This window comes from Mustelus asterias, chromosome 16 (genome assembly GCF_964213995.1).
Source record: "Mustelus asterias chromosome 16, sMusAst1.hap1.1, whole genome shotgun sequence".
In the NCBI taxonomy this organism is placed as follows: Eukaryota; Metazoa; Chordata; class Chondrichthyes; order Carcharhiniformes; family Triakidae; genus Mustelus; species Mustelus asterias.
This window is the reverse complement of record NC_135816.1, coordinates 38577916-38596259: the sequence shown is the minus strand read 5'-3', so window position 1 is coordinate 38596259 and position 18344 is coordinate 38577916. Positions and strand designations below refer to the sequence as shown.

The window sequence follows — 18344 nt, the reverse complement described above, 5'->3', positions numbered from 1 at the left end:
GGGTGAGGAGGGGAATTGAGGCAGGAAGATGCTGTCATCCTCAATTATCTCAGCAACATTTGATGCCACAGGCCCATTACAGCTGGTCTGATGATATAGACAACTACCCTTCTGCATGGCTTAGAAGATGTGGAGATGCCGGTGTTGGACTGGGGTAAACACAGTAAGAGTTTTAACAACACCAGGTTAAAGTCCAACAGGTTTATTTGGTAGCAAATGACATTAGCTTTCGGAGCGCTGATCCTTCGTCAGATGGAGTGGATATCTGCTCTCAGTAAGAAGTTTAACAACACCAGGTTAAAGTCCAACAGGTTTATTTGGTAGCAAAAGCCACACAAGCTTTCGGAGCTCCAAGCCCCTTCTTCAGGTGAGTGGGAATTCTGTTCACAAACAGGGCATATAAAGACACAGACTCAATTTACATGAATAATGGTTGGAATGCGAATACTTACAGCTAATCAAGTCTTTAAGATACTGTCTTGTCTGGAGACAATACACATCTTTTTAGCCTGTCTTGATGCTCTCTCCACTCACGTTGTTTGTATCTTAAAGACTTGATTAGCTGTAAGTATTCGCATTCCAACCATTATTCGTGTAAATTGAGTCTGTGTCTTTATATGCCCTGTTTGTGAACAGAATTCCCACTCACCTGAAGAAGGGGCTTGGAGCTCCAAAAGCTTGTGTGGCTTTTGCTGCCAAATAAACCTGTTGGACTTTAACCTGGTGTTGTTAAACTTCTTACTGTGTTTACCCCAGTCCAACGCCGGCATCTCCACATCATATCTGCTCTCAAACAGGGCATACAGAGACACAAAATCAAGTTACAGAATACTGATTAGAATGCGAATCTCTACAGCCAACCAGGTCTTAAAGATACAGACAATGTGAGTGGAGGGAGCATTGAGCACAGGTTAAAGAGATGTGTATTGTCTCCAGACAGGACAGCCAGTGAGATTCTGCAAGTCCAGGAGGCAAACTGTGGGGGTTACTGATAGTGTGACATGAACCCAAGATCCCGGTTTAGGCCATCCTCATGTGTGCGGAACTTGGCTATCAGTTTCTGCTCAGCGACTCTGCGCTGTTGTGTGTCGTGAAGGCCGCCTTGGAGAACGCTTACCCGAAGATCAGAGGCTGAATGCCCATGACTGCTGAAGTGCTCCCCCACAGGAAGAGAACAGTCTTGCCTGGTGATTGTCAAGCGGTGTTCATTCATCCATTGTCGTAGCGTCTGCATGGTTTCCCCAATGTACCATGCCTCGGGACATTCTTTCCTGCTGATAGCCAAGTTCCGCACACATGAGGACGGCCTAAACTGGGATCTTGGGTTCATGTCACACTATCAGTAACCCCCAGAGCTTGCCTCCTGGACTTGCAGAATCTCACTGGCTGTCCTGTCTGGAGACAATACACATCTCTTTAACCTGTGCTCAATGCTCCCTCCACTCACATTGTCTGTATCTTTAAGACTTGGTTGGCTGTAGAGATTCGCATTCTAATCAGTATTCTGTAACTTGATTTTGTGTCTCTGTATGCCCTGTTTGAGAGCAGATATCCACTCCATCTGATGAAGGAGCAGCGCTCCGAAAGCTAATGGCATTTGCTACCAAATAAACCTGTTGGACTTTAACCTGCTGTTGTTAAAACTCTTACTGGCTTAGAAGATGCAGACGTCCTTGTCTGTATTGGTTCTGCTCTGCTCCCGTCTATTGTGCATCACCTGGCGAGGACAGAATGTCACTGATTGTAGCAACAGGATTCACTAGCAGCCTCCTGCAATCTAGTACAGCTTTCCCTTTAAGAGAAGAAGACTGCCTTTAAGAGTTGGAAGCTAGCTGGAACACATGCTTGCCTTGCGCACCTTTTGGCCCCCCCCTGATGTGCATGTAGCCAGCAGCTCAGGTTACAGTAGGCTATCTGCTGAAGTCAGTCCCATGAAGAGATAACACAAAATATCTACCGTACCTGCCTCCATGGTAGAAATCGTAACCCTGTGCCCAAAAATGGGTGCACAACAATTTCTAGAGCTTTACCTCTAAGATTTTCCCAATATTCATAAATTATATTTTCTAGCATTTGCACAGTCTCCAAATGAATCACTGATAATACATGCAATGACCAGACTGCCTGACAATCTGCTTCAATGGATAGATGCACACACACTATCACTTTGATTTTGAGTGACTTACCATTTCGTGTTTTTGGGGCAAGGTCTTAAAATCTAGAATCAACAAAATTTGTTTAGTCAGTGCAGTCTGAATTGCATATTCTTGCCACCAAGAATAAAAAGTTGCAGGCGTAGATTTTGACTTTCAAAGGACAAAAAAGTTTTGGTTACATGTGTATCTCCAAGTCAGGAATTTAACTGTTCTGTTTACATGAACTGTTTCACGACACCCATCTCTTCATTTTGATTATCTAGAATGACTGAATCATTTCACCCATCTGTTATTTTAACTGGATCTTTGAAAGAATTTTCCAATTAATCCCACTGCCTGAACTTTCCCCATCACCTTGCAAATGTTTCCTTCTCAAGGATGTATCCAATTCCCTTTTGAAAGTTATTATTGGGTGGGATTTTCCAGCCGCGTTCACCCCAAACTGGAAAATCCCACCCGAGGTCAACGGACCTTTACATGGTCCGACCCCCCCTCGCCCACTATGATTCCCGTGGTGGGCAGGATAGGAAAACTCCCCCCCCTTGAGTCCGCTTCCACTACCCTTTCGCATCATGCATTCTAGAGCATAAGAATTTGCTAAGTTAAAAACAATTTTCCTCATCTCTTTAGTTATTTTGCAATTATTTTAAATATGTGCCCTCTGTTACAGATGTTGTTTTTCCTGCCAATGGAACCATTTCTCTTTATTTACCCAGTCTAAGACCCTCATATTTTAATACCTCCATAAATTTTCCTTTAAGTGGTTTGCTCTAGGAGAACAATTAGTTAACTAATCACTCTACATTAGCCTTCTCCCTGGCATCATTTTTGTAAATTCCTCTGCACCTGTCTAAAGCCACCATGTGGAGATGCCGGCGTTGGACTGGGGTAAACACAGTAAGAGTTTTAACAACACCAGGTTAAAGTCCGACAGGTTTATTTGGTAGCAAATGCCATTAGCTTTTGGAGCGCTGCTCCTTCATCAGATGGAGTGGATATCTGCTCTCAAACAGGGCATGCAGAGACACAAAATCAAGTCACAGAATACTGATTAGAATGCGAATCTCGACAGCCAACCAGGTCTCAAAGACACAGACAACGTGAGTGGTTGGCTGTCAAGATTCGCATTCTAATCAGTATTCTGTGACTTGATTTTGTGTCTCTGTATGTCCTGTTTGGGAGCAGATTTCCACTCCATCTGACGAAGGAGCAGCGCTCCGAAAGCTAATGGCATTTGCTACCAAATAAACCTGTTGGACTTTAACCTGGCGTTGTTAAAACTCTTACTGTGCAAAGCCACCATCCATTCTAAAAGACAATGTCCAGAATTGGGCACATTAATAAATTATGAAAAGGTGACTGGATGTAGATATTTTAACAGTGCTCACGTTAGTTTTAAAGCTTGTAAAAAAAATGTGAATATGAAATAGGTTCAAAAAGTTTGAAATATTGTTGATCAGAGCTAATTCCCTCCATTATTTCTCTGTGGTAATACACAATTCATCATTTACATTCCCAAAGAAATGTATTACATAATTATTTTGTTATAAATTATTTCAGTCATTTTTCTGTTCTTTCATGAGATGTGGGCATTTCTGGCTAGACCAGAATTTATTTCCCATCCCTAATTGCCTTTGAGATGATGGTGGTGAGCTTCCCTCTTGAAATGCTGCAGTCCATGTGGTGTTGGGAGACCCATAATGCTGTTCGGGAGGGCATTCCTGGATTTTGACCCACCAACAGTGAAGGAACGATGATATATGTCTAAGCCAAGTTGATGCGTCGCCATGCATCTGTTTCCTTTGTCCTTCTAGGTGGTAGCAGTCGTGGGTTTGAAAGGTTCTGTATAAAGAGTGAGTTCCTGCAGTGCATCTTGCAGATGATACACACTGTTGCTACTGTTTGTTGGTGGTGGAAGGAGTGAATATTTGTTGCAGGGGTGTCAATCAAATGGGCTGCTTTGGCCTGGATGAAGTTGAGCTTCTTGAGTGTTGTTGGAGCTGCACTCATCCAGGCAAGTGGAGGATATTCCATCAGACCTCTGGCTTACACTTTGTAGATGGTGCTGAACATTATGCAATCATAAACAAACATCTACACTTCTGACCTTTTGATGGAAGAAAGATGATTGTTGAAGCAGCTGAAGATAGTTGGGCCTAGGACACTATTCTGAGGAACTTCTGCAGTGATACCCTGGAACTGAGATGATTGACCTCCAATCACCACAACAATCTTCCTTTGTGCAATGTATGACTCCAACCAGCGGAGAGTTTTCCCTCTACTCCAGTTTTGCTAGGGCTCCTTGATGCTATACTTAGTCAAATGCTGCCTTGATGTGAAGGGAGGTCACTCTTATCTCACTTCTGGAGTTCAGCTCTTTGGTGCACTTTAGATAGTTACATATCCCTATAGTTTATTATAGTTTATTAACAAACCAGATTTTTTTCTGGTAGATTGTTTTTATCAATTTGATCTTAAAATACATCATAAAAGTTCATGCAGACGATCAGGCACTCGAGAAACATTGGGTAGGATTTTCCGACCGCACCCAAGGTCAACGGACCTTTATGTGGTCCGCCGAATTTTCTGCCCTGCCCATTATGATTCCCATGATGTGGAGATGCCGGCGTTGGACTGGGGTAAACACAGTAAGAAGTCTCACAACACCAGGTTAAAGTCCAACGTTGGACTTTAACCTGGTGTTGTGAGACTTCTTACTGCATTATGATTCCCGCAGCAGGCGGGGTGGAAACATTCCGGCCTTTGTTTGTGTTAATTATCTATTGAGATCCCATTCAGAAATTTACAAAAACGTGTAGAAAATAACAAATTGTGCCAAATTTCATTAGATATCCTTGGACTTATTTTATCAGTGTCACATTAATGGAATGCATATTTTTGAAGCAGACATGGATAGAGAAGGAGTTTGGATCACCAGCCATGATGAAGCAAACTCCCATCCCAACAGCAGCAGTCTGTAAATGTTGGCATTCTGGCAGGGGTTCAGCCAATTCCGTATTCACCTCATGTCAGTGGGAAATGTTATTGTTGAACACAACACAAATGTATGCAGAGGTAAACATAGTAGCTTTGTAAGCATTTGAAAAGACAGAAAGAACTTGCACTCATATAACATTAACATTTTTATATAGTCTTAAAATGCTTCGTGATCAATTAATTGCTTCTGAGGTTAATTGCCGTTATATCAGTCAATTTATGCACAGCATGGTCTCAATATTAATAATTAGATAAATGACCAGTTAACCTGCTTTGTTGGATTTAAGGTTAAGGTTCACAGGCTGGGAATCCATTGTTCACAGGCTGAATACAGTTTCCAGAATGTGGTTTACATATGCTAGAGTGAGCAAATTGAACTGCAACCTAGATTTGAACCAGTGAAATTTCTGCCAAAGATAAAAATATAGCTAGATTAGGGGAGTAGAGTTTTGAATAAACTGAAATGGAAAATGGGAGGCCACTAATGGACTCACATTTCCCTTCACTCTCTTTCTTTTACTATAGTTATGAAAACCTTATTTCTATTCTTTCATGGGATGATCATCACTGGCTCGGCCAACATTTGTTCCCCATCCCAAATGATCCTTGAGAAGATGGTTGTGAGCTGCCTTGTTGAACCACTGCAGTCTATGTGGTGTGGGTACATCCACCGTGCTGCTAGGAAGGTAATTCCAGGATTTTGATCCAGCAACAGTGAAGGAATGTTGATATTGTTCCAAGTCAGGTTGGCGTGTGGCTTGAAAGGGAACTTGCAGGCGATGATATTCCCATCCATCTAGTGTCCTTTCCTTCCAGATGGTAGATATTCTGAGTTTGGTTGAAGGAGGCTTGCTAAGTCACAACAAAGCATCTAGTAAACGGTACAGACCACTGTTAGCATGCGCCAGTGATGGAGGGAGTGGATGTTTAAAGTAATGGATGGGGTGCCAATTAAGTGGGCTGCTTTGTCCTGGATGGTGTCGCAATCCGCATGGCAATCTATAACTTTTTTAAAGATATTTGAATTCCCAGTGACTGACATAAAAAATTCCATACAAGATCTCAAGTTTTAAGATTTTACTGTAACAAACAAACTAAAAGCAACTTCAACCAAAGATTACTCAGTGGGCAACTAATACTCTAAACTACAGGAAAGATAACCCTCCTTAATGTTTTAACGTGACTAATAACTCCATACCACATACCTATATATTACAGAACATTCTTCACAAGATTACTGTCTTTATAGGAAACAGTTCACAGTCAATCCCAGTTTCCAATCGGTTCACATCTCCCCATTCCACCATGTTAAGTCATGGTCAAAAGGCTTTTCCTTCAGTTTTCAGAGAATTTCCAAACTGACTACTAGCAGTAAGGCGTATTCTGGCAACTTCTCCTCCTGGCTTCATCAGGGCAACTTTTCCAGAGTCCATAAAGTGTCCTGGGATATTTTCCATGATACAGAAACTATTCCCTGTTGCATCCCACCTGGGAGCTCGCTGAGGATTCACAACCTTCTCCACTCCACTCACTACTCAAGCTGCAGCCACTGTCTCTGTGAGACATCTCTCTCTCTCTCTTCCTCTGTCCAGCAACTCGGAGACCAAAAGTCTGTCCACAGTTAGTCTTAATTTCACTTCCACAGATGAAACTGTTGCATCTTGTTCTCAGCAAGTCTCAACCTTGCCCCCTGACCCAAGGTAACCAAGGCACCTAAGTAAGCCAAGTTGTCAGGCAGAATTTGATCACATGACCCACTTCACTTCTCCATTTACCTTTAATTAAAGAGACAGTCCCAAAACAATAATTTTATAAAACCTTGCATTCACTGAATGTATTCAAGAAAGAGATAGATTTTTTTTAGATTTTAATGGCATCAAGGGATATGGGGAAAAAGTGGAATATGGCACTGAGATTGAGGATCAGCCATGATCATATTGAATGGCGGAGCAGGCTCAAAGGACCGAATGGCCTACTCCTGCTCCTACTTTCTATGTTTCTATAACAATGGTATTGATATTCTTGAGTGTTGTTGGAGCTGCATTCCTCTGGAAAAATGGAGACCATTCCATTCCTAACTTGTGCCTTTTCAATGATGAACAGGCTTAGGTGAGTCAGGAGGTGAGTTGCTCACCACAGAATTCCCAGCCTCTGACCTAGTCTTGTAGCCACAGTATTTATATTGTTAGTCCAGTTAAGTTTCTAGTCAATGGTAAACCCCAGAATGTGTTGATGGAGTGTGGAATCGATGATAGTATTGGCGTTGAATGTCAAGGGAAGATGATTAGATTCTCTCTTGGTCATTGTCTGTAATTGTGTGCTGAGAATGTTGTTTGCCACCTATCTGCTCAAGGCTGAATGCTGTCCAGCTCTTACTACGTAAGCCAATTCATAAGCCTAGTTGAGAATGGTGCTGAACATTATGCAATCATCAGCAAACATCCCCGCTTCTGGCTTTATGATGGAAGGAAGTTGAAGCAGCTGAAGATGGTTGTCCCTCGGACATTACCCTGAGGATCTCCTGCAGTGATGTCCCAGAACTAAGTTAATTGACCTCGAACCACCACCACCATCTTCCTTTGTGCCAGGTATGAATGTAACCAACAGAGTGTTTTCCCCCTGATTCCTATTGACTCCAGTTTTACTGTGGCTCCTTGATGCCATACTCAGTCAAATGTTGCCTTGACATCAAGGGCAGTCACTCACCCCACCATTTGAATTTAGCTCTTTTGTCCATGTGGCTCTAAGGCTGTCATGAGGTCAGGAGCTGAGTAGTCCTGATAGAACCCAAACTGAGCATCAGTGAGTAGGTTATTGCTCAGTAGGTACCACTTAATAGCATTGATTATGACACCTTCCAATAATTTGTTGATGATCACGGTCAGATTGGATTTGTACTGCTTTGTGTGGACAAGATACACCTGAGTAGTTCTCTATATTGTTGGATAGATACCAATGTTGTAGCTGTACTTTAACAGTTTGGCTGGGGATGCAGCGTGTTCTGGAGCACAAGTCTTCAGTACTATTGCTGGAATGTCATCAAGGCCCATAGCCTTTAAAGATCTAGTACCTTCAGCCATTTCTTGATATCATGTGGAGTGAACCTAATTGGCTGAAGACTGGCATCTCTGTGGAGAGGACAGAAGGAGGGGAGGATGGATTTTCCACTTAGCACTTTTGGCTGAAGATGGTTGCAAATGCTTCAGCCTTGCCTTTGTACTGGTATGTTGGGTCCCCCATCATTGAGCATTGGGATATTTGTGGAGATAGCCTCCTCTTCCAGTAAGTTGTTTATTTGTCCACAGCCATCCAATGACTGAGTGTGACAGAACTGCAGAGTTTTTCATCTGATCCATTGCTCGTGGGATTGCTGCTGTTTGGCATGCAAGTAGTCCTGCGTTGTAGCTTCATCAGGTTGGTATCTCATTTTCAGGTATGCCTAGTAAGGCTCCTGGAGTGCCATTCTGCACTTCTCGTGAAACCAGGATTGATCCCTTGGCTTGATGGTAATGGTAGGGTGAGGAATATGCTGCTATATGAAGTTATAGGTTGTGATGGAATACAATTCTGCTGCTGCTGCTGATAGCCCATGATGCAATATGGATGCCCAATTTTGAGCTGCTAGGTCTGATCTGAATGTACCCCATTTGGGATGGTGGTAGTGCCACACAACATAGTTGAGGGTATCCTCAGCATGAAGACAAGATTTCATCTGCACAAGGACTGTGCAATGGTCACTCCAACCAGTGCTGTCATGGACAGATGCAACTGTTAAAGTAGATTGTATTACAGCTTGGTGTGGCTCCTGCACTGCCCAAGACCACAAGAAACTACAAAAGGTCATGAATGTAGCCCAATCCATCATACAAACCAGCTTCCCATCCATTGATTCTGTCTACACTTCCCACTGCCTCGGCAAAGCAGCCAGCATAATTAAGGATCCCACGCACCCCAGACATACTCTCTTCCATCTTCTTCCGTCGGGAAAATGATACAAAAGTCTGAGGTCACATACCAACCGACTCAAGAACAGCTTCTTCCCTGCTGCCATCAGACTTTTGAATGGACCTATCTTTCTCTACATCTAGCTATGACACTACATTCTGCACTCTCTCATTTCCTTCTCTATGAACGGTATGCTTTGTCTGTAAAGCCTGCAAGAAACAATGCTTTTCACTGTATACTAATACATGTAACAATAATAAATCAAATCAACTCAAATCAAAAGATTAGTGAGGTGGAGATCAGGTAGATTTGTCCCTCTTCTTGGTTCCATCAGCATCTTACAAAGGTATGTTCTTCAGGATCTGGCCAGCTCAGTCAATAGTAGTGATACCAAAAGACTCTTGGTAATGGGCATTGAAGTCCCCCACCCAGAGTATTATGCTACCTTCAGTGGTATTTAACATGGAGGAATACTGATTCATCAGCCAAAGAAGGGTGGTAGGTGGTAATTAGCAGGAGGGTTACTGGCCCATTTTGACTTGATGCCATGAGACTTTAGGGGAACCTGAGCTACTCCCTCCTGACTGCATACCACTGTGTCCTCACCTCTGGTGTGTTTGCCTGCCAATGAGACAGAACATACCTAGGAACAGTGATGGAGGAGTTTGGAAACTTAGCTATAAGGCATGATTCAATGAGAATGATTAGGTCTGGCTGTCACTGCACTAGTCTGTGGGACAGCTCCCACAATTTTGACACAAGCCCCAGTTACTGGTAGGGAGAACTTTTAAGGGTCAATGGGTAGGGTGTGTCATTTATTCTTTTCAACTTTTCTGTAGTGGTTTGATATGATTGAGTGGCTTGCTAACCATTTCAAAGTCATGATGTGGAGATGCCGGCGTTGGACTGGGGTAAACACAGTAAGAAGTTTAACAACACCAGGTTAAAGTCCAACAGGTTTATTTGGTAGCAAAAGCCACACAAGCTTTCGGAGCTGCAAGCCCCTTCTTCAGGTGAGTGGGACCATTTCAAAGGCAGTGAAGGCAGTGAAGAGTCAATCACATTGCTGTTAGGTTTCTTAACTCTTGAGAGTTGTTTTCTCTTATTGCCTTTTTGCGCCTATTACTTTTCTCTGTATCCGTTTTATTCATTTTTATAGCTCTCTCTGATAGCTTTCTCATTTTCCTTGCCTTTCCTTTTCATTTGATTTTGTCTCATTTGTAGATTATGATTTTTTAACTAAATAGCCTATGACTTTTTGACATAGTTACTGGTTTGGTAGTGTACCACATATTTCTGTGACTGCTTCCCACTGTTTGGCTATAAATTTACCCATTAATAGCTCAGCCCATTTTACTGCAATCTATTCATTTCTCATCCCTTTGAAATTTGATTTACTTAAATTTAAGGCCTGGCTTTGTGACTCTTCCTTGAACCTAATTTCAAATTTTAAATATAATGATTACTATTTACAAAATGTTCCCTTACCATCAGATTATTAATTAATTCTAGTTTGTTACCCACCAATAAATCTGGTGTGGCCTGTTCTCTTGTTGATTCTATAACCTAACTTGACTTTAGATGGTGGGAAAGTTTTGTGTCAGAGTTAAAACTATGACTAATTATGTTATGGGATCCAATATGCATCTTTTTTTAAAAACTCCAAGCTGCAGTCAGGTATCGTTGCGTCTTGTTCAAGTGAACAGGACAAATTTGAAGATGTAAGGATCCCATCAGAACATCATTGGATAAGTGACCCATTTAATTTTAGCTGCTCATCTTCCCAGTTTCTGGTGTGTTTGATGGGGTTAATATTGACCTCCAAGGTGTAAGTAGCATTAAATGCTCTTGAGGGATTTTAGAAAAGGCAGAAGTAAGCCATTTGGCCCTCATTTTGTTAGCCATGGCAGCTCTATGCTTAAACCCCTTTTCCACATGCCTGAATACCTCTGTTTAACTATTTTTGTTCCTTTCATCAATTCTGCATCATTAATAGGACGTATTCCACACTCTCTGAAGCCAGTATTTGAAGATTATTTTTTGTGCTTTCACATTTAACTGGCTCAGTTCGTGTTCACAGAGTGTGTTCTTGAGTTTTCAAAGCAACTGAATGTTTTATGTTCTAAAGTATTCCCCAAATTCAATGTTTGTTCATATGTCACCCGTCTGGACAGCTAAGTGGCTCATTAAGCAAAATAATTGGAACCTTGAGGCTAAGTCATATTGAACAGATACGAAAGTCCAGATCAAGTCTGCTGCAGCCCTAACATTATGGAAGAATGCCAAAAAGCAACAAAGCACCGATTGTCCCAACCCCTTCAGAAATTTAAAGACAAATTTCTGAAAAAGAAGTTCAATTAGTCTGTTTGAAAATGTAGGAGGGATGTATTCTTAATAGATAAATCAAATAGTCTATTCACCTTGTCATCCTCATTTGTTTGTAAATGGTGCCAAAAAGAGAAATATTGGTTATATAGAGATATCACACAGCACAAAGGGAGGCTATTCTGCCCATCAGGTCTGTACCAGTACTTCTATAAAAACCTGAAAAAAATGTATTATCTTATTCATTCCTTAGCCCTGTATCTTCTTGTACTTTGAATATTTCCCCTTTAAGAATCCAGCTTCCTCATCTCAACTATTCAATGTCATACTAATGCTGTGACTTCTTTGTGGTGCGAATAGTTGATTTGGTTGGAAATATAATTAGTTGAGTTGCAATTATTTTCATGGGGAAGATAAATGGAGGACTTCCAGCGATTTGACAAAAAAAAGAGAAACAGTGGACAGTTAAAGTGTATGAATCCCAGCTGAGGTACAAGGGTAATTTTCAGCTTACTGATGGCAAAACTTGTCCAAGCAAAATCCGAGGTTTGGCTTTCAGCCCTTTTCCAAATAGATCAGTAAATAATGTACAGATAATAAACTTAGGCTTGGTTGTGATTACAGTTGGATTGCTGATTTCCGGTCATAAAAGTATGATAATCCAACCACTAAACAAACAGGAATCACCAGCCTTTTTCAAAGTACTAAGCGATTTCAAATATGACAGAAATGAGAGAGGAACACAATCTTTCCGCTTTGCACAGTGAATGAATGGAGCTGTAAATATAAAGGCACGCTAAATTGACATAAGTAAATAATCCTTCAGAATAGTCAAAATATCAAATTAGAAATATGGCAATTCTGTGCTAAAAGTTGCACATAAATGGAGACAGTTGATGTATTCATGAAATATTAACCTATTAAGTATATTGATGCTGAAGACACAAAATTAATCGCGTAAGTAGTTTGGCAAACCCTGTACCTAACCGGGCATTTTATTCAAGCTAGGAACATATTATGAAAGGGCAGTACCTAATAGCAGGCAATGTTAATGCCTGATGATGAGTGTAAAGCATTCAGCTTTATTGCAAAGCATCCTAATGAGCTTTTACGGTGTTGTGTAGAATTTCAGGTTCAGGATTATACTTTATAAAATTGATTGCTCAGTCTCAAATATATTCAATCACGTTGAAATATTTTATATTTAATTTTGTGAAAAGCTGTAATTCTATTTGTCACTTAGTAATGGAATTATAATACCCACGACTAGTTAACATGTTGGCAGATTGAAATATCTGATGGGAAACCAATGAACGGGCATACTGTGTTACAATTGCACTTACTAAATATTACTTGTAAAATATCCCAAGTGCCTAGTTGTTAAGAGAACTGCTAACATCAATCCTATTAATATTCACAGTTTATAATTTGACGTTTCTCTATGACCCTCTGCGTATATTTCTGATGCCCAGACCTTATTTTTCTGACAGGACGTAATCAAAAAGAAAGTAGATAAGCTTCAAGAATAATTGAAGGTGATTATCCCTGCATTGAGTTTTGCTGGAAGACCAAAGGCTGAGGAGTACAAAGACAGCTTAAGGATGTCACGCGAAGGAATAGAGAGATGCCTGTAATTTTTTTTAAAACTCTACAGTAGTCGCAATATTTGCAGTGTTCATGTGAAGAGACCAGAGAAGTTTACGTTTTGTGTATAACTCATTTCCCGCAGCAAACATAAGCTTGACTGTTCCTTCCCCAAATGTTGACTGACCTGTTGTTTCCAACCCTTTCTGTTTCTGTTCTTTTCTACTCTAATCTCTGTCGCCTCTAATTAAAACTCCTGGCGATCAGATACTATAACACATTATCCTGGTTTGCAGCCCACAATAACGCACTGACCCTAACGACAATTGATAGCTCATTGTCGGCGTGTGTAAGTTACAATTTCCAAGATTTCCATTCTTTAAGTGTTTTAGGATTGTTACAGGAACCAGATTCTGCCGTGGAAATGGAGAATAATTTGATGTGTATGTGTTTTCAAGTTTTTCTCTTATTGACATAAATTATATTAAACAGAACTCATCTGCTTGTCTCTTACTGCAAGATGAGAAATAGATCTTTTTCCTTATAATTGTAATTAATATAGTGTGATACTACGCATTTGTAACATAGAACTCAGTATTTGATTAGTTTCACGGTCGTTGTCATAATCATAAAGCTTTTTTTTTCATACACACCTACCCTAAACAAAGGAACTGATATTTAATCTGAATTCTGAACTAATTGTTTAATGGGCTCGGTGCATGAGTCATCTGATTATGTTTCTCGTACTGAGAGCTGAGCATGTGCAGCAGGAAATAGCAGAACTTCAATCAAACATTCACACGTGATTTATTTACAGATTTGTATTTAGGTCACTTGCTCTGGGTGAATGCTCCGATACATTCCTGTCTGTTTTAAACAAAATGCCCAACTGTTTTCAGGGGAGGAGGGAAAGGGAGTGCCAGATAAACTCTATTGAGAGTTCACGAAATGATCAGTAAAATCCTGACACCTCACAGTGTGTTGAATGTCTGGCATGCAAAGCTGTTAAAGCTACTGAAATGTGGATTTTTATTCATAGCAACTGCTGACTTTAGCGTAGACAATCAGATAGCATTTTGTGGACAGCTCCTGATTTCATCTGTTACACCAGGAGTCTGTCCCAGCCATTGGAAAGTGGAATAATCTGTTTCCCAGTGCCTTTCACTCTGCATTTGTGCCGGCTGTGTGTGTATGTGTGTGCGAGACAGCCATTGTGAAGCAACCTTTGCCCTTAAGGCATGAGCTCATTTGAATGCATGCTTCAGTAGTGCAGCAGACACTGGGAGAAGAAGTCTATGTGGATTCCCAGCTGATGTTTGTGTGGAATAATTGCACCTGCCTCCAAAATACAGCGAGCAGCTCGAAAGCTATGTATGGACTGTTCGAGGGGCCGCGATCTCTTTGTCAGCTACAGGGAACCCGCTCGGTTGTCCTTTCAGCACCCACATGTGAAGCTTTCTGCTGCGGGGCTGTGTGCATAGGCTTGAAAAGCAGCCCCGAGTTTAACCCTCCCCTCATGGTATCCTGTTTCAGGAGATCTGTCTGGCTGCTCACACAGCTCAGCTGGCTCCTGTAGGTGTGTTTGCTCATTCCTCCTTCCGCAAATTTGAGCTGCTTCTGACCTCCATTGTATTTTTAGTAAGCCATTTCGGCATTGCTGAAAGATTGGGGGAAGAAATGGATTTAAAGTGTTAAAAGGTGCAACAGCCAGGTGAAGAATTTGTACCCAAAGACCCGTGGAAAATAGGACCTTGAACATTTAAACAGCGCGGAGTTCTGAATTGATGAAAAACTGGACTTGAGAACTGGATCATTCTGCTCACGGAAGAGTAATCGGTAAGATTTGTTGTCTACAGGTACAGTTAAAGCCGACTTTATTAACTTCCTTTTCACCATTGACATGACTGTGATGGGAAAGAGTTTAAAGTGGGACATTTAGCACAGAATGGTTAGGGAACAACACTGCTTTCATTGTGATCATGCCTTGCTCAAGAGAGTATGTGAAATGTAAGTTAAGAGGAAGGACTGTTGTCAGAGTTCCAGCAAGAACTGGAACTGTAGGATGCCATTGTTGGTAAGTCGGAATGTTGATTTTATTATTAACTGGGTGATTGCAAGTTGCCAGTAAATTCGTGCAGTGACCTATCCCTGTTTTGTTTTAATTTTCTGCGTTATCCTTCCCCTTGTACACGCGCTTCCCGCTCGCTTTGCTTTTTTGTTAGGATTTGCTGTTATTTCTTTGACACAAGTTAGAACAGTAAATTTCCGATACAACATATACATCTGAAGATGTCGACCTGTTTTTACTGTTCTTACCCTGCATCCCGGGTAATGGTCCTTTTGCAAAGCATCCAGTCAAGCCTTGGTAGCTTCAATCAATGTAACTTGCTATGTTCAAAGTGAGTCAAAGGATATCAAGAGTAGAACAGTAAACACATATCCATTGGCAACAACTAGCATGGATGGATCTGCTGCTTCATTCATGAATGCGATACATTTGAAGTTAATCAAATTTGTATTGCTAAATTGGAATAACTGAGCTTCATTTTGGAACCAAAAAAATGCCTTCCTCTTTTTTTTGTTAATGATTCATTGAGATCAGCGTATTCTTTGCAACCATGTGCATAATTCAAGGGGGAGGAACTGTGACTGTTCAACTGCAAGGCACTTTTGTAGTCGATGTAATACTTTTTCAACCGAACACACACATCCATCTCTCAATAGAATAACAAAATATGCCGCCACTGAAATCCGTAAAGGGAGAAACGTGTCCAGCTATAATCAGGATGAAAACTAACACGAAGAAAAGTAGTCAATGGTCACTATGGAGATTTAGGTCAAAGGGTGCTGGAATTTGCTATCGAATTTACTCAAGCGACAACCTCTGAAGATGCAGACAAACGTTGAGGATTCCAAAGATGAATAGTGATTGTATTAGCCAAACCTGTGTGCTATGGTCACCAGCCAACTGAATTATGTACCCCATTGTCATTCATTTAAAATACTCGGTAGGAATGACAGAAATATTCAACACGTTCTTCCTCTGACTTTATTCCAAGTCTGTGGGCTACCTCCTGGCATCGTAGTACCATCCAGTCAAGTTGTTTCATTCCAGTATAATATTTTGCCCATTGCAATATATGAAGAAGCTTCTAATGCAGTAATTGCATGGTTCAATTAAATATTGTTGCATTAGTGCTAATAGAGCTTTTAATATTCAAAAAGTTGTTGTGTGAATGATCATTTTTAACAATACTAGAGTGGAAAAAATAATTTGCAATGTTTACAGCTAAATTATATAGTGAGGAGTTGTTAAATGGGGGACTTAAGTTCTCATTTTCATATGGCTGACTGGATCCAAGTCATTTTCTGATATGCACCTATAAGAGCAATGATTTGCCAGCTTCACTGGTATTTTATTTAACAATAGAATAGGTTGATGATGATTTCAACACTTTGACAATTTTTACTCCTGAATTGGAGGAACACATTTCGCCTGTATTTTATCACTGTGCCAGGCAACCCTCTGTGAACATTGTGCTGCAACATCTTCTCAGCTGTTATTAACTAAATACTTCTGGGAGTAAAATATTTAAATGAGGCTCTCACCACCTAACTGACTACCAACTATACATTTTTCTGTCAGGAATTATCGCTGTATTTTTTCAACTTTTGTGTATTTTTCGTTTTTTCTTAAGACCTGTTTCGACGGAAGAATCACACAATTGAATTTTGTCTGATTTACTCGGCACAATTAGAATCATAGAATCCCTACTGTACAGAAAGAGGCCATTCAGCCCACCCAAATCTGTACCGACCCTCTTTCCCGATTCCACCTCCCTGACAAGGAGCAGTTGGCTTCTGCGGGCTTGGGGCACGAGATGGTCTCAGTTTGGAACTACTGGATACAGGATCACGTGATGTCTCTGCAACAGCTGGAGTCACATCTGACAATTTAGTGCCTGTATTCTGAGTTAATTTCTCAATCCTTTGAAGTGCCTGGCTGGTGTGAAAAGATGTGCACCCATCCTGAGGGAGTGCTACCTCATTGGACCTTGGAAAGGATATAAACATTAAAAGGAAAATAAAACACATCCAAGTTGAAAATCAATCAAATATGACAAGCAATTCATTATAATTTAATTAAACAAAAGTACTTGTATGCTCTCAGCAAATATAGCCAAAGGGGGAAAGTATTTAGACTACTGGAAGAGGACATGAGCACTTCACCACATAATTATACTGCCATCTGTAAAAGTGATTTTCAATTTATCACAATTTTCTGTAATATTATTGAGAGGATTCTGCAAAGAATCCCTTCTCTAGAAAATTACATTAAAAATATCCTTCTTGGTGAAAATATATTTTCAATCCACGTTCACTTGAAAGCACTGTGCAATTTGTTTATAGATTTTCTGATGACTAAGGTTTTGGGGGGAAATTAATTTTAAAGCCATTGTTTCAGAATTCTAAATTGGGGAAGGGACATGCTAAAAGGTTCTGCATCAGGTTAGCATTCTGAGATGTTTTCAGTTTCATTCTCATCTTTTTCTCAGATTACTACTTTTACTCTCTGATTAAGGTGCACAACATTAATTATACTCACAGTATAATTCATATTCTGAAAAATGTTGTCTTCCCAGCTGGGTGAGAATTTTGGTTTGTCAGTCATCTACATGGGGTGGGGGGGAGGGAATAATTTTCAAATAAACTTTATTTTTAAGTCAATCTATGAATTAACTAAAGTAAAATATGTCAACACTGGCAAATGACAAGTGTTTGTTCACAGAGAAAGGGCCCTTTACTAATATCAGTTTCAGTCAGAATCTAATTCCGGTTCTTTTGGTAAGAAGTAGGCCACATAATCCTAGGGGGAAGTAGAAGGGGAAATAATGATGGAATTCCCTAAATTCATTCTTAGTACATTAGCTGAAAATAGTCTGAAGTTTACTTCAAGTATAATGTCTCTTATGGCAGTGCCACTTGGTCAGTCTGAAGATTTCGTCCAAATGCATTGTGTCTCTGGTCCAGTCAAAGATGTCTATCCTCATACACTGCAGTCAAAATTGGTGCCAAGCTACTCTTGAGGTATGTGGTCTACAACACTGCAGCCAGGGTACACACAACCCAGCAGGAAAGTACCATTTTATCACAGATTAATGATTTTTGCAATAAAACTGGAGATCTCAATTTGGTGTCAGGGGTACCTGGATCACAAAGTAATGATCGTAATCATTGTTTGCTGATTCAGCTGTCAGTAAAAGTGTGACTGTCAACAAATGTCGTGTTCTAATAAAGTAATCAATTTTGATACAGAACTTCACCATTTTTCCATTC

At 40.5% G+C, this 18344-nt stretch overlaps 1 protein-coding gene across 3 annotated transcripts in view; it reads left to right on the top strand.

Annotated features, from left to right (window-relative positions):
• LOC144505479 (ras-GEF domain-containing family member 1C-like) overlaps positions 1–18344 on the top strand; it is a 140352-nt gene that overhangs the window by 61247 nt on the left and 60761 nt on the right. For 2 of the 3 annotated variants that reach the window (XM_078231594.1, XM_078231597.1), the window contains exon 1: positions 12931–13053. The exons of the other annotated variant lie outside the window; for it this stretch is intronic. The gene's annotated coding sequence lies outside the window, so the exon portion shown is untranslated. Of the gene's footprint in view, positions 1–12930; positions 13054–18344 lie in introns of those variants that run through there. 3 annotated transcript variants of the gene reach the window in all.